The sequence below is a fragment of the Myotis nattereri genome (assembly GCF_964212035.1).
Source record: "Myotis nattereri genome assembly, chromosome: 6".
NCBI classification, from domain to species: domain Eukaryota; kingdom Metazoa; phylum Chordata; class Mammalia; order Chiroptera; family Vespertilionidae; genus Myotis; species Myotis nattereri.
In genome coordinates this window covers 57,062,650-57,090,536 of record NC_138081.1, presented here as the reverse complement: position 1 = coordinate 57,090,536, position 27,887 = coordinate 57,062,650, and the positions used below count along the sequence as shown (strand labels likewise).

Sequence of the window (27,887 nt, the reverse complement as noted above, 5' to 3'; positions counted from 1 at the left end):
CAACTGGAACATTATAGACACTATTTGTTGAATGATTAAATGAATAAATGTATGAATTTATTTTAGCACAATGGATAAGCAATCATATTCTTACACATTCAACATATACACACATATTTACATACATATATAAACACATATATAATTTTGACATCTTAAAATTAATTTTATAAAAGTTACTTTGGAGTTTAAATAAATATACAGCCTCAGAATCAACAAATTGGTCCCTTATTTTAAAAAGGAAATAGCAATTATTGTGCACATTTCTGAGATTCAAATGCCTTTCTAATCTATTAATGTTGATTATTTTTAGAAAAATCTCATTTTTAGATTATAATTATGATTGAGGATTATCAGATTATTATAAACTTGTCCAATTATTTATGTAGCTGAGAAGTAAGCACTTGTGTTGGGTTTACTTTTCAAATAAAAAAGGTCCTTACTCAGAGCTTAGGAAAATGAGAAATACTAGTTTACTCATAATCCTCTTTGATGTAGTAGCACCCCCATCTACTGGAATTTGAGCATGTAACTAAAAGTCAAGTGCCATAATATCGCACTGTTGCAACTTCTGACATACGTTTACATGTGTCTGTATATAATTATTGCATTAGACAGTTGTGAATTGCTTGTTATGTGATCCATAATATCAGTTCTTTCTTTGTGCCTTCTAGGTAACATTGCTATAAACTCAGACAATTATGCTTACTTTGAAAATTTTATATTATGTCCTTTAAAAACATAAAATTTAAACAGTACAGTGTTAATGCTGATTCACTTGACAGAGAAATAATTCCTCTCTTCAACTTTGATTTTCTAGATTTTGTTCCTCAAGCAGTTTTTCTATGCCATATTTCTTGGCTTTTTGCAATGTTAGTTTCCTGAAGTAGGCAACATAGCAGACTTCATTAGTATGCTTATAAAAAAAATGTTCTGTAAAATTACATCAAACTAGACCATTTTTATTTGAAAACTTGAGAAGTATAGGTTGCCTTGAAGCAAAACCTTACACTAAAAAATTCTACTAATATAGAAAATAGTTTATGCTTGAGTAGATGAGAAAAACAACTGAGTAGAGGAATTTTTATTTATATTAATATTACTTTTAAGTGATCTGCTTTGCATCACTAGGCACAGAAAAGCAAAAATAAGTGCTACAAATAAAGTAGAATAAAATATTACTCTACTTTATAAATACAAATTTATGTAAAATATTAAAATATTTAAATGTTTTTCTTTAAGAGAAAAATTGAAAAATAGTACATGCATACAAAGCAAGACCGATTTATCACTCCATGTATGCATATAATAGCTTCAGCTACAGTCATCATGCCAATAGTCAATGACAGATGGCATGTGATATAAAAAAATCTAGTTATATAAATCTATATCATATAAAATCTGCCATATTAAAAAGATTCTGTTCATATTAAAGCTATTTCTAATTTTCTCTGCCAGAGTAAGCAATTTATTAGGCACCATGTTTGATGAGAGCAATTAAATTCCCATCTTTCATGGACAAGACATACAACTTCAAACACAAACACCAAATGAAATGAAAGGAGGGGGAAAAAAATGCCAGTTGCATAAGTTTTCACTAAACTCTTTTTTTCTGTTCTCACTGTCAAAATAGTACAATGGCTACTTTATGAAAATACCATTCTACATGGAAAGTATACAAGTAAACATCCAATAGAAAAAAGTCAGATTATTTTCATTGCTACAGAGATCCTTGATAAAGGAAGCAAATCCACTTTATCTGGTACATCATAGTTCAGAAGAGGAAGCTAATGACTAGAGGGCAAATGGTTTGCACAAGCATCTTTGAGTTACAAGTATCAGCAATGCACTCATGCAATCTTTAAATAATAGGGACTTAAGATATAGCTACAATGACACTAAAGCAGAATCAAAGAAAAGATTTTTAAATTATCAGGATTCATGTCGCTCTCATCTTATTGCTCCGCTAGCACTAAGAGCAGAAATCTGTGTATCTACTTGACTTTGATGCACCTCCGTTAACATGGCGTAAATACTCAGTAAGTCAAGTCTTCTCTCCGTGACAGTTTCAACTACTTCTCTTTCTACCAATAAGGCTATCCCTTATTTTACATATTATTTTCTTGCCTCAACTAGCTTCTTCTTAAACACTGACTAAACATTTGCTTAATCAGAGGTGCTTTATACTCATAAATATCATCACTTCTGCTTACTAATGTTCCCTCATGGCCTGTCTCTGCCACATGATCTTTCTGTTGTATTCCAATTGTTCTAACCTGATTGTCTCCTTATTTAATAGTTTAAGTTCCCAAGAGATAAAACTTGATTCACCTGAGTGAGCATTTGAGAAAACAGGGCTTTCCACACCAGGCCATACACAGGTCTCTGCCCACTACTGACTTTATTGCCTATATACAAAGGAGAAGTTAGAAAAAGGGGTAAGTAACATGGACATCACATGGTTTCCCGCTCAAGAAATAGGTGCTTAAAAGCTTTCATTTGTCAGGAACTGCATGTGAAGAGTGTCCACTATATGTAAGTGACATCTCCCACTCTATGTTTATAGTCTACAATGTTCACAACTGAAATGTACACTATATTCTCTGCATATAACCTACCTTTTTCATTTCTACATAAATTTGTTCATGTTATTCCTGCTGTTTTAGCAATCCTTCAATTCCCATCTCATCTCTCCCGGTTGAAATTTCATCACATATTTGGGGTCCATTCTTAAGTGCAAATTTCTCAAGAAAGCCCACCTTATTCCCTTTAACATTGTACTTCTATTTTTGTATGTTGCTTATCATATTCTGTCTTGTACTGTAGATATTTGTGTGCATGATTTCCTAACTTAGATTTTAATTTTCTTGAAAGAATGGAGTACTTTTTTTTTAAAATATATTTTGTTGATTTTTTACAGAGAGGAAGGGAGAGAGATAGAGAGTTAGAAACATGGATGAGAGAGAAACATGGACAGCTGGCTCCTGCACATCTCCTACTGGGGATGTGCCTGCAACCCAGGTACATGCCCTTGACCGGAATCAAACCCGGGACCCTTCAGTCCACAGACCAACCCTCTATCCACTGAGCCAAACCAGTTTCAGCAGTATGGAGTACTTTTACTCTCTCTTTATTTTAAGCAGAACCAAACTCAATGCTGTATGTTTATTGCTCAGTAAATTCTTATGGAATAAATTAATTCAACAATTCAATAAATATTTGTCAGGTCTAATATGTACTAGCCACTACTCTAAGCTCTGGGGATACATCAGTGAACAGATAAAGCAAAAATCCCTACTCTCTTGGAAATTGCATTCTATTGGAAGAGAAAATAAGCAGATATATAAGTAAATGCATATTATAAGAGAGGGTGGTTCTTGTTATGAAGAAAAACAAAACAGTGAAGAAAAACTTGGGGTGCTAGGAGCTGGGTGGTAACGTTTATAGGTTAGCCAGGGAAGCCCTCATTGAGAAGGTGACATTTGCATACAGACGAAGATGGCAGGGATTGGGAAGAAGCTATACATATATCTGAAGGAAGAGCATCCAGATAGAGAAAACAGCAAAGTGAAAATGCCCAGAGACAGGAGTATGTCTGACAGGTCCAAGAAAGAGCAAGGAAGTCTTGGAAGCTGAGGGAAGGAGGACAGGTAGAAGGTGGGTTTCAGGGGAGGGTTTCTGAAGCAGTTTAAGAGTTTAGGTTCTTTCTGGCAAAGGAGTGCTATGATTCTACTTACATTTTAGAAGAGTCATTTTGTGTGCTTAGAGGAAACTGAATACAGACAAGAATAGATGCAGGGTATGACTAGTAGGAGCCTCATAATAATCAAGGAGAGAGATATGGTGGCTTGAACCAGGAAAGCAGTGACTGAGGTGGGGAGCTGTGGTTAGATTCAGATATATAATAAGTGCTCACTTAATACTGTCAACAGGGTCAGAGTTTAAATGAAATGACATATAAAATCATTTTACCATAAACTAATTGATATAATCAAGAGTTTGGTTCCTATGGCATCTCATCAATATTATAACTATAAAACACTGAAAGAAATTACATTATTCAAGGGCCTGCTTGAATTTAAAGGTAAAGCTGACAGATTTGGCTGCCATATCACAAGTGGGTTATAAGGGGGGAAACATTTTTTTTAAATGACTTCCAAATTTTTAGCTTCTGAAATTAGAATGATGGAAGTGCCCTTTGCTTAAATAAGGAATATTATTTTTTTTAAAAAAAACAGCTTGGTCAGGATATAAAGTCAGGTGTTCAGTTTAAGATATCATATAAGTAATTGGGTGTCAGAATATATATTTCAGAGAACAGAACCAGAAATTGAGATATAAATTTGAATGTGATGAGAATATAGATAGTATTTAAAGTCACAAGGATTATATAAGTTCACTGGATAAAAGAGTATAGAGAAAATAAAGAAGACTAAAGACTGCGCCCTGGGGCTTTCCAAAGCATAGGGGTGAGCATTCACTTCATCTAACACTATGCACCATACTAATTCCTATTCAGTCTCATTTTACAGAAGAGGAAAATGAAGCACATAAAAGTAATATGCCTATAGTGACACACTAGAAAATAGCAGGAGCTATAATTTGAACCCCTGTGATCTGGCTTCAGGATTGCTCTTAAAAACTATTTTACATATTTTGCACCTCAATGAATATAATCCATATGTTGCCTGACGCATAGTACATATTCAATAAATATTCATTGAATTTGAATGTCATACACCAGCAACAATTCTATTCCTAACTCTAGAATTGAGCCTCCGTCAAACAGCTCTTGAGCAGTTTAGGAAAGCATCCATGAAGCCAAAGAGGAATTTTCATGTTGAGGAAGGTGGAAAGGCCAATGGTATAATTTAAGCCACTTACAGGTAAAGTGGCCACAGCTGTTTCTATCCCCTGCCGCTACCTCTAAGATTACCAAGGGAAACCACATGCTTCTGGAGCCATCCAAAACTGCATACCAGATACTTGACATCCATTTCCTTGTTCAAATGCCCCATATGCTGGCCTCTGATTAGCCCCTTTGGCACCAGCACACAAACCAATTCAGACTGGTTACTTTCTGGCTTGTCATGTTCTATAATACAGTAAAGCAGAGACTCAAACCAAATGAAATGTCAGTTTGTGCCAAAACTATTCTGTTCTTCCCATTTTAGTCAACAATATAGAAAAATATAAGGCGTAGTTCAGGTTGACCTGTTGATGCAGATGGTTCCTGGGATATCTTCAGCATACAAAGAGGGCATATTTCAATTCTCCCAAGTACATCAGCTTATTTCTTTTGTATTAGCCAAGAAAAGAGGGAAAGAAAACTATTTATTGTTATAAAAAAATGAACCAGTGCATCCCTGGTTCTAGTGAAATTCACTATTGGACATAAAATATAGCCAATGGCTACCAGTGTGTTGGTATCTCCTCCTGGATCAAGACTCACAGGTCCAAGTCTTTCCTTAGGGGGCAGCTGAGGTGAAGAATTGCATTTTGAGGTGTCATCCATCCACACTGCATGACAGGGTTGTAAGCTGCAGCAAGCTATATAGCAAGCCACATTTATAATCAAGATTCAGACCTTCTACAAGTATCCCAACTCTACCTTTCCCAGAAACACGAGCGTGTGCATACTGCGCGCGCGCGCGCGCGCACACACACACACACACACACACACACACACACACACAAGCTCTTTGTCCATTCACCAGCTTTCCTTTAGTCCTTCTCTCTCAAAACTATTTAACTAGAAGCAAGGGATTATATATTTGATTGACTTATCTCTTCCTAAAACCCAGTGAATGCAATACTGAATTAATACTTTATTAACTGTTTTACCATAACTATACCCCAGCTGCCAAAGAAAGCTAAAAAGACCTAATCAACATTCCATTACTTGATTTCTAATGACAGGTTTGAAACATCTTACATCTAATGCCTGAACACCATTTCTTAAGCAAGGTCAAAATCTTTATCGTTTCCTTCTAAAAACAAGTTAATTTGATAAAAACACAATGTGTTCGGTATGTATTTATAGAATGTAGCTTTATGTAGCAGAAGGGCATACTGTATGTGCGTGAAATGGCTCTTGTTTGTGACTCTCTAGTAATTGCCACAACAACACTCTTAGATAAAAACATACTCTTTAAGGACACATAAGCCAACAGTCAAAATTTTACGTTCAGGTATCCTATATTCCATAGCAATTCTCATCTGCGCAGAATCTCTGCCTCTATTTTTGCCTGAATCATTCTAAAAGAACACATCTACAATAGATTTTTATCTCTAAGCAAAAAATAAAACAACTAACTTTGGCCTCATTATAATGGCAAAGGATCCCTGTTCTATTTATGTTTCCATCCTTTTTTTATCGTAAAATGAATTCAGTTTTAGTTTAGCACAACTATTTAAAACGTATATAAAATGTAGTATTTTGAAAACAAAGTATTGGCTACATGAAAACTATATCAGAATTATTTTAAACACAGATATACTTATGTTGGAGGAAAGAGTGTTGGTATGGGGTAAGGGAATATGAGGTTTTTCAGAATTAAAACTAAAATAAAGAAAACACCATACATAGACAAAAATTTAGTTAGTCTAATAAAGAAAAAAGAGAGAAGATCCAAATAAATGAAATGAGAGATGAAAGAGGATATTAAACAACCAATGAGTTAATGAAATAAAAGAGGAAATCAAGAGTACCTTGAGACAAATAAAACTGGAAACACAATTTTCCAAAATCTATGGAATGCAGCAAAAGCAGTTCTAAGAGGGAAGTTCATAGTGATACATGCCCTAAGAGAGAAGTTCATAATGATACATGCCTACCTCAAGAAACAAGAAAAATCCAAAATAGCAATCTAACTTTGTACTTAAAGAAACTAATCCAAAGAACAAACAAAACTCAAAGTATGTAGAAGCAAAGAAATACTAAAGATCAGAGTAAAAATAAACTAAACAGAAATTTTAAAAAATAACAGAAAAGCACAATGAAACTAATGATAAATCTTTAACCTGACTCATAAAAACTGAGACATAGCCCAAATAAAATCAGAAATGAAAGAGAATAAGATACACCCAACATCACAGAAGTATAAAGTATCATAATAGAATACTATGAACAACTATATGCCAACAAACTGACAATGTAGAAGAAATGAATAAATATCTAGAAGCATGCAAACTACCAAGACTGAAAGAGAAATAGGAAATCTAAACAGCCCAATTACTATTAACAAAACTGAATAATGAATAAAATAAAAAACAAAAAACAAAAGTCTAGAATCAAATGGCTTCACAGGGAAATTCTACCAAACATTACAGAAAGAATTAATATCTATCTTTTTCAAACACCTCCAAAAAACAGAATAGAAAAAAATGTTTCCAAATTCATTCTGTGTGTCTGACATTACCCTGCTACCAAAACCTGACAAAGACAATACCAAAAAGAACACCAAAATTATAGGCCAATACCCTTGATGAACATAGATGCAAATACCCTCAACAAAATATTAGCAAACCAAATTCAACAGAATATTAAATGAATCATAAAAACATAATCAAGTGGGGTTTAATCATGGAATGCAAGAATGCTTCAATATCCACAAGTCAATCAACACAATACAAACATTAACAAAACCAAGAACAAAAATCATAGAATCTTCTCAATAAATGCAATAAAACCATTTGACAAAATCAAACATCGATTTATGATTAAAACTATCAAAAACCTTGGTATAAAGGGCACACTACTAAACATAATAAAAGCCATATATGACAAACTTACAGCTAACATCATACTCAATGCTAAATATTGAAAATGTTTCCTCCAAGATCAGGAACAATACAGGATGCCCACTCTCACCATTTTGACTAAACATAGTACTGGAAATCCCAGCCACAGCAATCAGACAAGAAAAATAAATAAAAGGCATTCAAAATGTAAAGAAAGTAATACAACTGTCACTACATATAGTAACATGATACCATATGTAAGAAACTCTAAAGACTCCATCAAAAAACTATTAAGATTAACAAATGAATTAGGTAAGGATATAGGTTACAAAATTAATATGCAAAATTCTGTTGCATTTTCATACACTAATAATAAAATATCAACAAGAGAAATTTTAAAAAATATTGCACCAAAAAGAATAAAATACCTAGGGGCACATTAAGCAAGCAGGTGAAAGATCTGTACTCTGAAAACTATAAAATATTGGGAAAAGTAATTGAAAAAACACAATAAATAAAAGGATATCCTATGCTTATGGACTGGATGGATAAATAAAGTTGAAATGCCAATAGTACCCAAAGCAATGTGTAGATTCAATGCAATCCCTATCAAAATACCAAGTGGTGTTTTGTACAGAACTAGAGTAAATAATCCTGAAATTTATCTAAAACCCCAAAAGACCCCAAATTTCCATAGCAACACTGAGAAAGAAGAACAAAGTTGGAAGTATTCTACAAAGCTTTTAAAACAGCATGGTACTGGCACAAAAACAGACAGATAGATAAATGGAACAAAGCAGAGAGCCCAGAAATACTAGTAAACCCTTGCTTATATGGTCAACTAATCTATGACTTCGGAGAAAATAATATTCAGTGGGGAAATGACAGTCTCTTTAATAAATGTTGATGGGAAAACTGGACAGATACATAAAAAAAGGAAACCGCCAATTTTTACAACATTTACAAAAATAAATTTAAAATGGATTAAAGACTTAAATGTAAGAACTGAAGCCATAAAACTCCTAGACAAAAACATTGGTAGAAAAATCTTTGACATCAATTTTAGTGAGATTTTTGCCTATGTCCCCCTGGGCAAGGGCAGCAAGAGCAAAAATAAACAAGTGGAACTATATTAAACTTAAAAGCTTTTTCATAATTAAGGAAATCACCAACAGAACAAAAAGACAATCTACTGAATGGGAGAAAATATTTGTAAATGATATCTCCGATAAGGGGTTAATGACTAAAATACAAAGCAACTCATACAACTCAATCTAAAAAGAAAATTAATTAAAAGATGGGCAGAGGACCTGAATAGACATTTCTTTAAAGAAGACATATAGATGACCAACAGATAAATGAGAAAATGCTCAACATCACAGTCATCAGAGAAATCCAAATCAAAAACCACAATGAAATATCACCTCACACCTGTTAGAATGGCTAAGTGTTGGCAAGGCTGTGGTGAAAAGGTAACCCTTGTACACTGTTGCTGGTAACATATATTAGTGCAGTCACTAAGGAAAAGAGTATGGAGGTTGCCCAAAAAATTAAAAATAAGACTACCATACTCAGCAATCTCACTTCTGGGTACATATTCAAAGGAAATGAAAACAGGATCTCTAAGAAATATCTGTATCCCTCTGTTCATTGCAGCATTATTCACCACAGCCAGGATATGAAAACCTAAGTATGTATCTATGGATGGATGGATAAAGAAGATACAATATGTATAGATCATATCTATCTATATGTCATATATATATGTGTATATGTATGTATGTATGTATATATTGAATGTGATTCAGCCATGAGAAAGAAGGAAATCTTGTGGTTGGTGACAATATGGATGGACCTCGAGGGCATTATACTAAGTGCAGTAAATTAGGCAGAAAATGACAAATACTGAATTATTTTACTTATATAATGATTGGTCTCAATTATATGTGGAATCTAAAAAAGCCAAAATCATAGACCAGACACTAGAATGGTGTTTATCAGGTTCAGGGTGGGAGGAGGGGTGGAAAAAGGAGAGATGTTGGTCAAAAAGAAAAAACTTCCAGAAAACAGAAGGAAGGAAAGGTAGAAAGGAACAGAAAGCGCAAAGGGAGGTATTAAACAGTATCAAATCAGGACTATTAGAAGTTTTGGCATAGCAATAATATATACGATGGCAGTAGAAAATAAGGAAACCAGTTATGGAGAAGATAACAAACTTTCAAAAAGCTAAGGGTACTTTTCAACCTTCATTTATCCTGATTTGTCTGGCCCTATTTCTTACACTGCTATCACTATCTGCTGCTTATAGAATGTCATCACCATTTGCTGACCATGTATTAGATGCCAGACAATGATTTTAAATGATTTACACAGATCATCTCATTTATCCCTTATATGTACTCTATAAGGTTGATATTATTACATTAAGTTTGCCATTCAAAAAAAAAAAAAGTTTTGCAGAGGTGAAAAACCATAACACATTGTGGAAGTGAAAGTTCTGGAATTCAAACTCGAGCCTATGTGTTTCCAAAGGCTATACTCTGAGTCACTACATTATTTTCAATGATTGAGGAAGAACATAATTAAGCTGTTTCTGCAAGTTTCAGGCATCATATCCATGTGGCTCCATTTTCCACTCCTTCTATATTACTACCTGCAACTAAAGCTTTAGTGTTTTACAATAAACAAAGTTCATGGAGATTACTCTGATTCAATAAAAAAAAATGTTTGCATATAGCTCACTGTACTATTTGTTTAAGAAGGCAAGAAAGATAGTAATTCACATAGATTTTCAGCTATGGTATTTTTAAAAAGTATTTCCAGTCTTAAGAAAATAACCTTTGAGTATCTAGGAATTTATTCATCTTTCTAGAATTATTTCTTCTGAAATGATACAGTCAGCTAAAGATTTACTCTACTCTTTTTTACATAAGCAATTAGTTTTTTTAAAAAAATAATCCTATAAAATAAAAGGCTAATATGCAAATTGTCCCCTCAGGTGGTTGTTGGACTGAGAGTTCAACAGCTCGCTATGATGTGCGCTGACGGTCAGCAGGTGGCACAGAACATGGCAGGTGTCAGCGACGCACTGCGACCTCTCACCTGGGAGCGGGGGGTGAGGGGGACTGAGGTGCGGTGAGAATGTGGGAAGTCCACCGAGCTTGCTCTCACTCCCCCTACTACCCTCCCCTGGGACACGAGGGCTCCCACCTGGGAAGCCCCCATGCTCAGGTGCAGGGCACTTGTGAGGAGCCTGCCCAGAACCCATGTGGCCTCTTCTGGGTGAGCCGGGCTGCAGCCACCAGGACCACAGGGCCCAGTCAGGCTCCCTGTGGGTTCGCATAAGAGTTGGTCTGTGAAGCCAGCTGGGAGGGAGCAAGCTGCCCACCCAGTTTCTATGTGGTGCCACTGGGCAGCCCAGAGACCCACGTTGCACCCAGGCCGGCGGCATCTGGCCACGCTAACTGCATCTCCCCGTGGGGACTTGGGCACTGTGACTCAGGTGGTGGGAAGGGCGCAAGGGGGGCTGGGGGCCCAGGTGCTTCCCAAGGACCAGACGTCAGTTGGGACCTGCCCTTCCACACCGGATGCATGTGCTTCAATTGCTGGCCAGGGACCGCACCCATGCACAAATTTCATGCACCAAGCCTCTAGTGTATAAATATTTGATGATCCTTTGGATAAAAATATCAACATACACAGGAATATGAAGAATTCACTGGACTCTTTGTCTATTATTTAGGTAACACATATGGGATATAATAATAAAGTACATGTAAAGATTAGATCATTGTAGATGTATATCATTATATATCATCTATAAACATATTAAATGCACTTGGAAAAATTCAGCAAAAAATTAAAGACAGTTCTATACCATTTATATTTTATACTAGTAAATTTACTAAAGAGATTACTTTCTGTATATTTTTCACTAAAGTGTCCATCAAATAAGTTTTGATTGAAATTTGGATAATAATGTTTAGTATCTATTTAATTCTTTTCAAAAATTTTATTTATAACATTAATAGCATAACTTTTTTAAGTCACCATATGAGGCCTGGAGTATATTGCTTAGCTTTATTTTCCCTTAGATAATTTACATGATTTAAATATTTTTCTTTTATAATGTCCACCAATGCCAAAGTAGATGTTTTAGTAAAAAAATAAAACGACTTGGGAGGCTAATGTTTATCTAAGCTAGATCTGTTACAAAAGGCACAGAAATAACAAAGTTAGGAATTTTATACTAAATACATGGGTGGGCAAAAGTAGATTTACAGTTGTGAGTATGTGAAACACGAGTTTATTCTTGCATTATTTAGTTATTATTTTATTGCTTATTATTAGTTTTAATCTACTTTGCCCACTCCTGTATGTGTTCCTTTCAAATTTCAAAAGCTTCTTCTTCATTGGCATATACTCAGGGCTCTCAAAGCAAGGCCTTGCCCAGGGAAGGTCCTTGTCTTTGTGATTACCTCCTACTCCAGCTCTGTAAGAATCTAGTGAAACACAAGATCCAGGCAAATTTGTCTGTTCATTTATTTATTTATTTATTTTAGTATTCTTTTTATTGTTTAAAGTTTTACATATGTCTCCTTTTTCCCCAATTTACCCCTAGGCAAATTTATTTTTATTGTGAGATGGAACATAGTTAATATATGAGGACTTTCATTGCTATAGAATAATGTAGTTTCATGCTGCACTATTTTTGATACTTTTTCATATGTGAATGTATGGGCTTAGAGTAAAAAAACAAACACATATTTTTAAATAAATTAAAATAATTGAAAGAAATTACCTAAACAAAAATGTTTTTTAAGACAAATTTTAACCATTTCTAAGAATGATAGAAGTGGTCACAAGGTTATAAAAAGAAATTTCATGGTTGGCATTTGCATTGTGCACTAAGATTCCCCCAAAATTATAATCCTTAGTAACATCATTTCATCTTTCAATTATGTACATTTATTAAGCATCTCCTTACAAGCACAGGCAATACTAAGATTCCTGTGTAATAGAGGGAACAGGTGAAACCTACATCCCCATGATTGTTCAGTAAAGAACATAAACAAGAGAGAGACAATAATATAAACAAGCTGAGCTCAAACTAAGATTTACTACTACAGTCAGTATTTCTTAGTAAGTATTTAGAATGTCTATGTAGGAGTGAGATACAGGACAGATGATTTAGTGACCTAGTGACAAGAAAAAAGGATGTTAGGAATTGATCAATAACAAACATAACCGAGGAGAAACTAAGATGGCGGCATAGATAAACACCGGGAAATAGTCGCCTCCCACAACAATTGATAAATATCCCAAAGGACTGAGCAAACATCGTCCAGAACAACAGGAAGGCTGGCTGAGTGTAATTTCTACAACTAGAAGAAAAGAAAAGCACGCTGAGAGCCAGAGGAGCTGCGGAGGCTGAGTGCAGAGGTGCGGAGGCTCAGTGCAGAGGTACGGCGGGCGGCTCGCGTGCGCGGAAAGGGGGTGGCACCTGAGGACGCGGCTGTCTTTTTGAATCACAAGCTCCCGACTGCTCTGAACTCCGGTTCTGGGAAGTCTCTGGGGACCCAGGGCTCATAGGGGGAGAGGCTGGTCTGTCAGGCGGCAGTGGGCGAACTTGAGGGCGGATTTCCCTCAGAGGTGCTTGCAGCCGTTACCGGGACACTGAGACACGCGACTCGGGTGCAGAGAATCAGCCATAGCTTCTTTCTCCTCCCTTTGACTCCCTGAGACCCCGCCCCACCCAGGCTGCAGCAGAGGCTTTTGCATGTGAATGTACCTAACTACAGCCCAGCCAAGCAGACCCAGAACTTCCAAGAGAAGGCCCAAGGCCCCGCAGCGGCTTGCATTGTTTCACAGCTGAGCCTCTTCGTGGCGCCGGCTGTGTGGCCTCAGGCAGGGGCTGAATTAGCACCTCCTTAGATCCAGGAGCCACTGTACCCAGTGGTCAGAGGGGGACCATTCTCCCACTTCAGACACAGCTGCTTCCCACAGCCAATTGGCCTGGAGGTCAATTCCTCCCAGTGATCCTACAACAACCAAGGCACCAAGAGTGCACCAAGAGTGTCCACCCCAGGTAACTGGGGAGGCTGAGCCACTGGGCCCTACAGGACACCTGGCGCGCAGGGCCACTCTATCAACACAGGGAAGCAGCCAAAATGCGGAGACAAAGAAACAGGTCACAATTGGCAGAAACGGAGGAGGGCAGACGACTGGATATAGAGTTCAAGGCCACGTTTATAAGGTTTGTCAAGAATTTTATGGAAACCGCCGATAAATTTAATGAATCCCTCAAGGAGTATAGTGAGACCATGGAGGACATGAAAAAGGACCAACTAGAAATTAAGCATACACTGACTGAAATAAAGAATAATTTACAGAGATCCAACAGCAGACAAGAGGATCCCAAGAATCAAGTCAAAGATTTGAAATACAAAGAAACAAAAAATACCCAACCGAAAAAGAAAAAAGAAAAGAGATTCCAAAAATATGAAGATAGTGTAAGGAACCTCTGGGACAACTTCAAGCGTACCAACATCAGAATTATAGGGGTACCAGAAGGAGAGAGAGGGCAAGATATTGAAAACCTTTTTGAAGAAATAATGACAGAAAACTTCCCCCACCTGGTAAACGAAATGGACTTAAAAGTCCAGGAAGCGCAGAGAACCCCAAACAAAAGGCATCCAAAGAGGACCACACCAAGACACATCATAATTAAAATGCCAAGAGCAAAAGATAAGGAGAGAATCTTAAAAGCAGCAAGAGAAAGACAGTCAGTTACCTACAAGGGAGTACCCATCCGACTGTCAGCTGATTTCTCAACAGAAACCATGCAGGCCAGAAGAGAGTGGCAAGAAATATTCAAAGAGATGAATAGCAAGAACCTGCAACCAAGATTACTTTATCCAGCAAAGCTATCATTCAGAATGGAAGATCAGATAAAGAGCTTCACGGATAAGAAAAAGCTAAAGGAGTTCATCACCACCAAACCAGCATTATATGAAATGCTGAAAGGTATTCTTTAAGAAGAGGAAGAAGAAAAAGGAACTCTTACCATTTGCCACAGCATCAATGGAACTGGAGAGCGGATAAATACCACAAGATCTCACTTATTTGTGGAATATAATGAACAACATAAACTGATGAACAAGGACTGATCCAGAGATGGAGAGGCTTTGATTGGACTGTCGGGCCTTGGAGGGAAGGTAGGGGAGGGTGGGGGCAAGGGGGAAGGATCAACCAAAGGACTTATATGCAAGCATATAGGCCTAACCAATGGACACGGACAACGGGGGGGTGAGGGGATGAGCGGGGGGGGGGGGGGGGTAGAGGGTACACATATGTAATATCTTAATCAATAAAAAAATTAAAAAAAAACAAAACAATAAAAAAACAAACATAACCTTACCTGTTTGGTTTAAACCTAGCCCTGCAGGTAAGTAACATAAACGAACAAGGACAAATAATAGTGGACTGTGTACCATAGAAACATATTGTACCAATTAAACTACTTTTTTAGGTTTGTTTGTTTTTTACTAAGTATGAGGGCTGTGAACAGCATAGAAATATCATCATGCTTTATATGATTAAGAAATAAACAGAGGTTGTAATTCAGCTGTCTATGGAATTGAAGTAACCCAAAGACATTAAATAACATTTATATCTCTTAATTGACAATCTGATACACTATTTTGCCTCACATAGAGAAGGGTAACTAGCTATACTCATTTTAGAGGAATTACCTACTTCTGGATTCCCATACTTATGAGAAAGTCTTCCTTCAAAACAACTCCACTTCCACATTTATTACATATGGTCTACAGCAGAAAGGCAGAGAAATGTGTTCTGGATTTTCTTGAGACCTATTTTTTTTTCCTGTGTCTGAGTTTAAGAGATATGTTTGTTAAGGAAACAAAAGGATGGATGGATGGATGGATGGATGGATGGATGGATGGATGGATGATTGGACTGATAGGTGGACAAATGGATGGATATGTAAATGACAAAAAAAAAAGCTAAAAAGCTAACAGGCTACAAGAAACAATAACCTTCATGTTCCTTAGGACTAATAGCAATCCCTGACCCCAGTCTCTTACTCATATACCATGCCATAAAAAAAGAAAGATCAGGCTTATAATTTTTCAGTAAAACATTTAAAATTTTTAAAAATCTAATATTTAAAAAAATCTAAGATTTTATTAAATCTGCATTTCTCAGTAATCAGCTTCTTCACAATTTGCACAATTAAATAATTACTCATAGAAATGGTGCCTGAGTGGTAAGCATATTTAATGCCAAGAGAACCACAAAGGATTTAATAACCTTGGCATTAGTCCTCACTTCTGCCAAACTCGCTTTAGGATATCAAGCAGCAACATGCCTCACAATGCATTGCGGGGCTGAATAAATTAAATTAAGAAATATAAAATATTCTGAAAAATAAAAGATTAATATATAAAGGGTGGGGCAAAAGTAGGTTTACAGTTGTAAGTTCACAAAACAGATTTTATTATTGTATTACTTTCCATATGAACAACTGTAAAATTACTTTTGTTCCACCCTGTTATGTGTAGTTTTATTAATTTGACAAGAAAATGATATTTAAACACAAAAGTATTTTTTATGGTTTATAAATATAGAAGACATATATTCTAAAACTTTTCCACAGAATCTTTTCACCGAATTAAGTAATAGAAATATAAAATTCATACCTGTAAGAGACAAATATTCTTTTTAAAATTATGCTTCACAGATAAATATTTGCTTTTGTTTTCTGTATCTGTAAATAACAGTTTTATTTTACAAGATCAGATTAGTTTCTTCTATTCATTTTATGTAAGATATTATCTCATAACAGCAATTAACTACATTCAGTAGGGAAGGAATGCTTTTAATAATAAAGAAAAAATGATTGTATAAGCAAATTTTAGAATGGAATAAGATAAATATATAATTTATAAGTTAATAATGAATTTAGGATTGTGATGTTCACTAAGCTTACATTATGGAAAGAACCTATGATGTTCTTACACAAAATCACCCTGGGTACCTCTCTGAGAATTAGAATTGTAACTGTTAAGGTTTCAAATCCAAATAGTCAGTCAATCAAACATCTACTGTTTCTAAATTGTGATAAAGTCCACAAAACATATCTATTTACATTTCTGGAGGGAGAATGGCTTGAAGTGGCTTGGAGGGCATTCTACTGAGAAAATTCAGAGACACTCCCTGAAGATAGCAGTATTAGAGCTAAACTTGGATTGAGTCTGAAGAGTAAGTTCATGAAACAAGAATTTTCTTCCATTTGCCCAGAGTGTGATGCTGATGAAGAAAATATGTGTTATATGGGGGAAATAGAAAACACCTAAGCAATAAAAGATAATATCAGTGTTGAAAATTGACATAAGAAAACATTAAGGAGTCCCTGAATTCTTTTGATAAAGGTAGTAGCATAAAAGAGCTATATTTATGAGCATTTATATTTGGCATTCATCTTATAGGATGGACTGGAAACCAGATTTTTTGTGATTGAAAATAATTTAGGTTATTAAAATATGCCAAGAGAGAGAGATGATAAAAACTTGAAATTAGATAGAAAGAATGTGAATTAAGAATCTAGGTATAAGGATGTTGAAAAATGAATAGGTCCTATCACTATTATCATCCAGGATTATTTAGAGTGCTCACTACCATGTACAGGACGCCATGCTCACTGAGAAAGTACAACAAAATATATGAATAGGAAAGGCAATTTCTGCCCTTCATAATGACAATACACTAAAAATCACAGAGCTACAGTTTGTGTTTTTTAAAAGAGTCTCACAAAGAAATATTTATATAATAGACATATATATATGTGTATATATATATACACACACATATATATATATATTCACTCATGTAAAGTGAAAAATAACATATTTCCTTGTGCTATTTACTCTCATTAACATTTAAGTAGAATGACTTATTTTGAAATAGAAAATAAGAGCATAAGAGAAAAGTAAGAAAAGGTCTTTTGGTTATGCCAAAGATAATTGAATCTTTCATTTTTAGGTTGGATACATCTACACTAATAAAAGAGAAATATGCAAATTGGTGTCACTCTGCTATGCCCGCCAGCCAATCAGAGCAACTATGCAAATTAACCCAACAAAGATGACTGAAGGCTCTGGCTGGAGTGAAGACTGAGGACTGAAGAGGCTTGGCTTCTCCGCTGCGGCCGGAACAAAGGCCTGGGTCCCGGGCGCCGGAGGAAAACCCGTGCCGGAAGCCAGGGGAAGGAAGGCCTATTGCACGAATCTTCATGCAACGGGCTTCTGGCATATTATAAAACGGTATCTTAGTAAATTATTTACCTTGTTTATTGTTTAGTTTGACTTTTATTAAAGTTCCATTTTAAAAAATTTATTTAAATTAAAAATGTGATAACAAAAAAACATGTCGTATTTTCTTTCTTAAACACTTGGAATTTTTAAAAATATATTCAAATGTATAAGGCAAATGTACACCTGGTGCAGGAGAAAGTAGCATAGAGGTAGATGTTTTTATGTAACAACCACTAAGTACTTGAAAAATATCAGAGATATGTGTAGCATTAGCTGTAATTACAAATATAGTAGAAGATCACAGAATAGCTGCAATATTCCTTCAGAAGGTATTTCTTTCAATATACTTGAAGTTTAATACAGTAATCATTCTGCCATCAGATGAAATTTAAGATTTCAGAAATATAGTGGATGATTATATACATATTCCAAATTTTGGCTTGTTTTAAGGAGACAGGACACTTATATTTTCATTTTGAACATAGTTAGGAAATATAATCCCTAAAGTAAAATAATAAATATTAATTTTATTTATTAGCATGAAGTTCCTTTTAGAAGTTTCTTACATTATATTTTATGTGTTCAAGGTAATCTTTATTAAATGATTTGCTTACTATAGAAGAAGGTGATGTAACTAAATTTATATCACCATTGTCATATTTGACACTCAGGTAAATTGAATATTTAAAAGAATATATATGTGTGTGTGTGTGTGTATGTGTGTGTGTATGTGTGTATGTGTGTGTGTGTATATATATATATATATATATATATATATATATATTTAGAAATATACCCATATAGGAACTCTTCAAAGTAGAAGATTACAGAATTATAAAAGAAATATTTTGTGCTAAGTGATAAAGAATGAAACTAATACTTTCTTCACAAAAGTTGAGAAAAGTTTGTGCAAGAGATACCAGTAATTTCTGCCCCCTAGGATGAAGATTGGCAGAATCATATTGGGAACCAATTAATCCTTTGTTGTTGAAGGGATCACTCTACAAGGCCTGACCTACTTTGGATTCAGATATTTATATATAGACCTTTGGGGGAAGGCCTGAATGCAGTGCAATAAATCAAGTGCAGATATTTCAGAAAGTATTCTGTTCAGTATACAATCCTTGTATCTTTCAGAAAAGACCAGCCTCTGTAACCTATGTTAGACATAGTTCCCCTAAATTTTAAAAATCTAGATTTAGGTAGCATCCTGCCTGAAACATTATTTGTTTTGGAAAGAATATGGAGCAATAGCAGAAGGATATTAGGAAAGAAGTCAAAACAACTGTGAAAGAAAAGTACAGTCCTGATACTCCCCCCTTGCTTACATAGTGAATGGAATTAATAGTGTTGAGTAAAGTACAACATGAATCAGAATGCTATTGTCCAATCCATTTATTAAGACTCAACAAACAGCCTAGCCAGTATGGCTCAGTCATTGAGCACCTATGAACCAGGAGGTCACTATTTGATTCTTGGTCAGGGCACATGCCCCGGGTGCTGGCTCCACCCTGGTAGGGGTGTGCAGGAGGCAGCTTTTTAATGATTCTCTGTCATAAGTGATGTTTCTATCTCTTTCTCCCTCTCCCCTCCTCTCTGAAATCAATAAAAATATTTTTTAAAAAGAAGGTGTGAAAAAAAAGACTGAACAAACAATCAAGAGTTTGGATAATGCTTTTTTGGAATAATTATCATATTGGAACCATTGTACCAAACTACACACCACAGAGGTGTGGGTTTGGAAATTTCCCTGAAAGTAAACATGGGGGAAGAAGTTAATTTAGGGCAGTAATATCAAGGGGTTTAGGTGGGGAAAGAGACTACCTAATCCCTACAGTGATAGTTTGGTCAATTCTCTAAGAGGAGTAGATGTTTGAAAAATATATACATTTAGGAGAAAGCTGACTCATGTCACAGGGAGACTAGCTAGAAGTTAGACAAAGAGGTACAAGTGAGGGCTTGAAGTCAAGTTGGGGCATCTAACTCTTAAGAAAAGCCATTCCCAGCCCCACTGGGAGTTCATGATGTGATTCCCAGTCAGGAAACATGCCCTGATTGAGGTTCAATCCCCAATGTGGTGAGTGCAGGAGTCAGCCAATCAATGATTCCCTCTCATCATTGATGTTTCTATCTCTCTCTCCCTCTCCCTTCTTCTCTGAAATCAATAAAAAATAAATAAATATTTTTTTAAAGCCATTCCCAATACCAGTTAACATATATTAAGCTTTTCTAACTAAAGTTTGGGACTTTAGGTTTTAGTTTTGTTGTGAAGAAGTAGAAAGTCTTATGTCCAAAGAAGAGATCCACACCCATTTCACCCTGGGGCCTAACTTCCAGCAGGTCACCAATAAAGGAGAGCTGTGCATAACAGAAGAGCCTACCCTTGGTGGTCATTGTTAGTTGAGCATTATTATAACTAAACTAGAGGCCCAGTGCACAAAATTCGTGTACAGGTAGGGTCCCTAGGCCTGCCTGGTGATCAAAGCCGATCTTTGGGGTGACCAGCAGGGCAATCAGGGGGACCCACTGGCACCCACCTTGGCTGCCCTGGGGCCTCTAGGCTGGGGCCAGCTCCTGCATTGAGCATCTGCCCCCTGGTGGTCAGTGCTCATCAGAGTGACTAGCCATTACAGCATTTGGTTGACTTGCATATTATGCTTTTTTTATATAGGATAAGAAAGAAACTGAATTACCTGCATGGATCAAGCATGAGGCAGAACACTACAAACCTCTCAAAAAAAGAGCTTAGTTGCAATTTAAGGGGACACAATTTCTAGCAATTAGCCCAAAGAGGGACTCAGCATTAATAATTTGAATGTATAAAATAAAGATGTTTTGTTTTCAGGCAAGAAGGGATCCAAGATATATGTGTTGAGCAAATAATGGTACTTTAAGGTAATATTCATAAATAATAAATTAAGATGGAAAATTGAATATTACATCTCCTATATTAAAAACTTGCTATTGCTAGCTGCATTTTTATTGTTAAAACTTAGGCTTTCTATGTGCTTTTAACCCTGCAGAAATTCCATTTCTTTAACATTACCCTATCTCCTTCTGTTCGTCCATTCCCTTTCTTAATCATTAAGCCTTAAGCATATTCTAGTCAGCATCCAACTCTTTTAAAAACAAAGGCTTAGGTCTGTTGACCACAGAAACAGAGTTAAGGTAACATCTTAACTTCAATTTTGTTTCAGCCCCAGGACCATGAAATCAGAAGTCCCTATGGACTCCACCCTCATTAAAGCAGACAGAACAATGCCATGGCTGACATCAGGACCTAATACAATGATCAGCTACTCCCTAGCCTGGCTTTGAGGCAGGATAGTACAAAGCTAGGAAAATTCCTTAGCAGGTGGAAAGGGAAAACTGAGACAGATAGTTAAATGGCCAGTGGAGCAATTCACAGCCAAATAATAAATTACAGGGTCTTACCTTCCCTAACCTAGGACACTTAGGAGCAAATGGTTTACACATTCCTGACATTGTGGGAGTGGGAGGGGGAGACCCAACTTGGTCCCACTCCTTCCTTGGTGGCATTCTTTGAAGGTGAAACTGACCAGTGAATGACCCTGACTCCTCTATATGCTCATTTTGATGAATCAGCATATTAAAGGACACACCTGGAAAGCTGATGAATATTCTATTGAGATCCTCCCCTGAGACTTCCCCTAAATGTCCCACCTTTAGAAAATAGAAAAAAGAATTCATAGGACAAAGGATCCAATATGTGCTCTCTCTGGGGCACACAGGCATTTCCTCCCCCCCCCCCTCCGCTTGTTTTCGCAGGTGTTTATCTTTGCTTTCTTACTCTTAAGTGACAGGAGACATAACTAGGGGGAGCAATAGGTAGTGGCAGCTTGTCCCTGGCTAACCCACTGAATCTGTCTCCAAAGGCCCTCCTTCTGCCTCTGTAACTTGTCTCCAGAGTCCATGCAGTCCAACTGGCTCACTTCTTCTGCCTCTGTGACTTTCTAAAGGGCCAAGGCAGCCTCGCCTAAGATAGACTCTTCCTCATTTCCAAAGGGCCAAGACAGCTCCAACTAGGCTCACTCCTGTTGCCTTTCTGTCTTAAGCCCTTCCTTTGTTTCAATGACCCCAGCTTTAATAAATGTACTCACAAAATCACCTGGACTTGTGTTGTGAAGTCTTTCCTGCATGAAGTCAAGAACCCACATATTCCAAATCACGTTGGGGAAGATGTTTTAAATAACACAGATACTTACGTGCAACATTGGAAAGCATCCAATTGAAGTTAAATTATTAACTCTAATTCTCCTCATGTCACAATACAGAATAGCAAAATGTTTCAACAAATCTAAATAGATGTTTGTTGGAAACACATACTTCCCTTCATTTATAAATAAAAGTATCTTTTCAGTCAAATATAAATTACACTGTCTTCTTTCAGAACATGTGTTTTAAGCTTTTAAAAATCAGCAATGATTTGTTATTGGCATTTTGAGATACTTAATAGAACCAAAAAGTACAATTAAGAAAAGCTGCCCTGTCTGCTGCTGCACCATCTTATCATTCATGCCTCAGTTGTATTTGTCTAGTCTATAGAGTTTAAGCATTATAAATTGCATATAAGCAGATGGGAATAGGGATATAGTCTTACTAGGAGTAGAAGAAAGGGCCAAGGATGAAAATTTATGCAAGCCATGGAGATCTGGTGCCAGTAGCTGCCCTATTAAACATATGCTTGTTGAATTTCCTGTGAGAGAAGATATAGTCCATTACAATTGTGGTAGACTATAAAGTTTCATTGACCTGTACTTGTTTATACTAGTTTTATTTAAAATCATCACTACAGAAACAGAAAGAAGAGTATACAGATCATGGACTGATATCTGAATTAAAATAATTGAAAAAGAAATTAATGGTATGCCACACACACAAAAAAGAAAAAACATTGTCCTAAAAACAAGAAAAAAATGTCATTCATTATGGCATTCAACTTGACCTTTTACATATATTATTCTACTTAATCATCAGAGCCTCTCACTCCCCCTAAAAATAGATATTATAATTCCCATGTAACAGAGAAAACAGGCTCAGAGAAAAAACTTGCCCTAAATCAAATAGCTGCTAAATACTTAAACTATGCGATGTTCTTTCCATTGATGCTAGAGCTATCATCCTGGAGAATACTGGTAAGCCACTATGAATCACATCAAAATCAGAATAACCTCCTTAAAGGTTTTTAAGGAATTATGCATCATTTTAGTTTGTGGATATTTATGAAAGCTATCTTGTAAGAAACATGAGAGAATACAATAGAAAGTCCCCCTTTCCATAAACATACACTGAGTTGAAATTAGAATAAGAACAGGCATAAAGTTATGCTACTGCTTTTTGCACTTCTGCAAGCTACTAGAGCAGGGGCGGGCAAACTTTTTGACTCAAGGGCCAGGATGGGTTCTTAAACTGGACCGGAGGGCCGGAACAAAAGCATGGATGGAGTGTTTGTGTGAACTAATATAAATTCAAAGTAAACATCATTACATAAAAGGGTACGGTCTTTTTTTTCAATAGTTTTATTCATTTCAAATGGGCCGGATCCGGCCCGCGGGCAGTAGTTTGCCCACGGCTGTACTAGAGGTAATATCCACTAACTCAAGGTAATGTGAATCCCTGGAACTTAGTTCAAGAACAGTTACAATAATTAATAAAAGAAAACAACATGTGCACAAACAACTTATCTTTCAAAAATTACTCCCTCACCATTCATCCATCTATAACTACCGCCTAATATCTCTCTTCTTTTTCATAGCCAAATTTCTTCTGACAATTCTCTCAGATATATTCCAATCTAATTTATTTTCCCCATCATTTCACCAAAATCAGCTTTGCTAAGGTTACTAACGACTACCAAGCAGCTAAAGTCATTGCATTGTTTCCTTTGAAATATAGCTAATATGTTTGAGTATTTCATACTACTTTCCTAAGTTTACTATAGATGTTATCTCTTAAATCCTCATAAGTTTTCATTATAATACCATATCCACTTTACTGATAAGAAACTTAGATATTAAAAGGTTAATTATTTTCTAAGTTTACACAGTGAGTAACTGAGAAATTTTGGATTTGAATCCAATTAGTCTGGTTCAAGAACATGTTTCTTTACCTCTTTCTAAATTGAGACTAATTTAAACCACTGACATGACTATCCTTGTATAATGATGACTCTCTAATATTTTTCTTCATCTTAAATAACTCACACATGATCTGCTTGTTAATATCCACCTGCCCACTAGACATCTCCACTTAGTGTCTCACAGGCACAATGAAAACAAGATGACCCCCAAATTGACCCTCTCACCTTTGCTCAAAATATTTTTTCTAAATTCTGTGTACTGTAAAACATTACCATGACCCCACACAAGTTTCAAATAGTCAAGTTCAATTCCTCACTGCCCCTTACCCCTACTGATGCTGCATCCCTCAAATGAGCTTTCCATGACCATAGTTATCTCAGATACCCAACCCAGCGCCTCCTTAGACCTTTCTTACATTCTTTGGCAAAAAAATAAATAAATAAATAATCCGAACATCACTGAAATTGTATAGGAACAACATGTTGCCAGGTTCCACGGTTGCTATTTCTGTTCTTTCGTCACTTATCTCAGTGCCTAGCCATAGCTGAGGTCCTCAGGAATGATAAGGTAAATATAACAAAACTCTACATGTATTTCCCATTCCCTCTAGTACAGACATGATCATTTAACATTTATTTTCCCAGGTCTACATTCTTCAGAACATTAACTTTCATAGATATTCTTGCAAAGATTTTTACCATTTTTATAAAAAGAATAAAATAATAAAGCCTTAAGGTAGTGCTTTCTATTAAAAATCATTGCTGAACAACACCCAAATAGCCATTCTCTTTTCTTATCACAAATATCCTACCTTCAAATTGCTAGTACACTGATGATAAGCAATAAATAGAAATGACAAGTTTTGGACTGTTAGTGAAAACAACAGGACTTAAAATAATATTTTACAAACAGTGAGATTTCATGGCGTATTTTTTTCCACTTAAAATGACTTCATGCCCCTTGCAGGAAAAAAATATTTTACTGCTGCAAGGGACACCAAGTCATTTAAAGAAATTAGAGATACCTGAATAATTTATATCAGAGTTAAATAACATATTCTAGATTATTTCTCAATAACCACAGTGTTCAGTGGTTTAAAAAGTTTATCTGGTTGTTTGCTTCCCCTTATGATTTTTTAAAAAATATATTGATTTCAAAATGGAAGGGAGAGGGAGAGAGACATAGAACCATCAGTGATGAGATAGAATCATTGATGGGCTGCCTCCTGCACACCTAACACTGGGGACTGAGCCCACAACCTGGGCATGTGCCCTAACCATGAACTCCTGGTTCATAGGTCAATGCTCAACCACTGAGCCCCTAAGATTTTTTTTTAAATATGCAGCTTCTAATTATCTATACTATGGTTCCAAATGATAATCAAATCATGTCATAAGATGGCAAGACTGGAATATATATTTCTTAAAATATATGTTATTGATTTTTTACAGAGAGGAAGGGAGGGAGATAGAGAGTTAGAAATATCAATGAGAGAGAAACATCAATCAGCTGCCGCCTGGACACCCCCTACTGGGGATGTGCCTGAAACCAAGGTACATGCCCTTGACCGGAATCGAACCTGAGGCCCTTCAGTCGGCAGGCCGATGCTCTATCCACTGCCAAACCGGTTAGGGCTGGAATATTTGTTTTAAGAGTAAAATATGCTACTCTTGTGTTGGAAACAAAAACATGTGACCTTCCATATTTAAGCTTGAAAATACTTTTTAAAAAATATATGTTTGCATTGATTTCAGAGAGGAAGGGAGAAGGAGAGAGATAGAAACCTCAATGATAAGAGAGAATCGTTGATTGACTGCCTCCTGCATGCCCCACACTGGGGATTGAACCTGCAACCCGGGCATGTGCCCTGACTGGGAATCAAACCATGACCTCCTGGATCATAGGTCGGTGCTCAACCACTGAGCCACGCCAGCTGGGCTAAGCTTAAAAATACTTAATATCTATAGTCAGATGGAGTTTTTTTAGTGACCCTAAAAGCATAACAGACATTTTTTTTACTATAAACATAATCAACTACTCATTTGATTAACTTAGAAAATCCAACTTATCAACATGTAATATAAAATTATTCAGATCTATTTTGAAGATAAAATCCACAATGTATTAATCAAGTAAAATAAATATAGAACATTGGCAGAATATAGCCCAGTCTTTGGATTCTCATCTGATAGAAGTGAGCCATGTTGTCCCAAAAAGTGGGTATTATTAGCACATCAAATAAAATGACCCATTACTCTGCTATGAAGCAGCTTCAAGTTTGTGAACTTTACTTTCCTCACAGCATTTACCCATTTCATACTTACTTCACACTCCATTTCTTAGACTATCCTGGGCCTCCTTGATTCATAATCTCTTGCTGCCTCCTTTGTTCCCTCATATGGTGTTTTGAACCTAGTGATAATGTGGTCCCTTTGGCAATAACTTGTGTTATGAATTGCACTTGTTCCTCTATATTTACTCTCAAACGTACTCAGGAAACTCCTGCACAGCACCATGATTATCCCAAAAACTCTTGTATTAATCAGGTTAAGCTATGTTGAGCTGCAATAATAAACTTTTAACATCTCTGTGGATTCAAGCAAAATCTCTGTGGCCTTATCTAATTCTCCTGCAGGTCTAGCAGCTCTCTAAGAAGGCAGAGGGATTAATCCTTCCAGGCTCCACAATCTTATGAGGAAGCTGAAAAAGAGAACTCAAGAGTCTCATATGTTTTTAAATGCTCTGGCTCAAAGATACAAAGGTCACCCTCACAGCCTACTAGCTAGACAGTTTATGTGGGCCCATGTTATTCCAAATACAATGAGAAATGTGAAGGATCACATGCATATTTGGTAATCAGTAGATATCATTCAGAGAGTTTGATACTTTTTTTTCAATTAAAAATGTAGGGGTAGTTTCGATTAAATCAGTTTTATCCTATATAATAAAAGGCTAATATGCAAATTGTCCCCTCGGGAGTTCGACTGACCGGGAGTTTGACCACTCACTATGACGTGTGCTGACCACCAGGGAGTGGCGTGGAACGAAGGAAGGGCCCGGCCAGCAGCCAGCAGCCAGGTGAAGGAAGGCCCCAATCGGCCCTGATCTCTGGCCAGGCCTAGGGGCCCTACCCGTGCACAAATTTCGCGCACCAGGCCTCAAGTACTCAAATAAAAAAGGAACTACTAAATTCAAGAAAAACAGTGACATTTAAGTTTAGCACTGAAAACATATCCTGTATTTCTGTTATTAAATGAGAATGAGACCCTTAATATTTAATAAATGTTTTTAAAGATAGCAGTGAACTAGGACTCTGTTGCTCACATAAGTCACTTTCCCTTCTATAAAATGAAAACTGGGGTGGGGTGATCATTCAGCAAAAGGCTATGCATGGTAGGTATTTTTAAATTGCTAAACTTAAGCAACAAAGGTTAAGTTCAGAATTTCATAGTGATATATAAACCACATTATGTTTCATTGTTTATACATGTGTATACACACACACACACACACAGACATGCTGAATACAACTACCGACTTTAGCAACAGTCTAATGAAGGAGACTCTAAAGTAGACAGTACAAACTGTGAAATGATTGTGATGATAAGAGGAAGTCTAAAGATTTTTTAGAGCCTTTAGTAGAGTCGGCTAAATCAGACTGATTTGGTAAAAAGAGAAAAGAAGATTCAAGGGAATCATAAATATG

The 27,887-nt window shown here is 36.2% G+C and overlaps 1 protein-coding gene across 2 annotated transcripts in view; it reads right to left on the bottom strand.

Moving 5' to 3' along the window:
- The window catches only part of GRIK2 (glutamate ionotropic receptor kainate type subunit 2), a 565,655-nt gene that overhangs the window by 381,045 nt on the left and 156,723 nt on the right, over window positions 1-27,887 (bottom strand). The gene's annotated exons all lie outside the window — the stretch shown is intronic.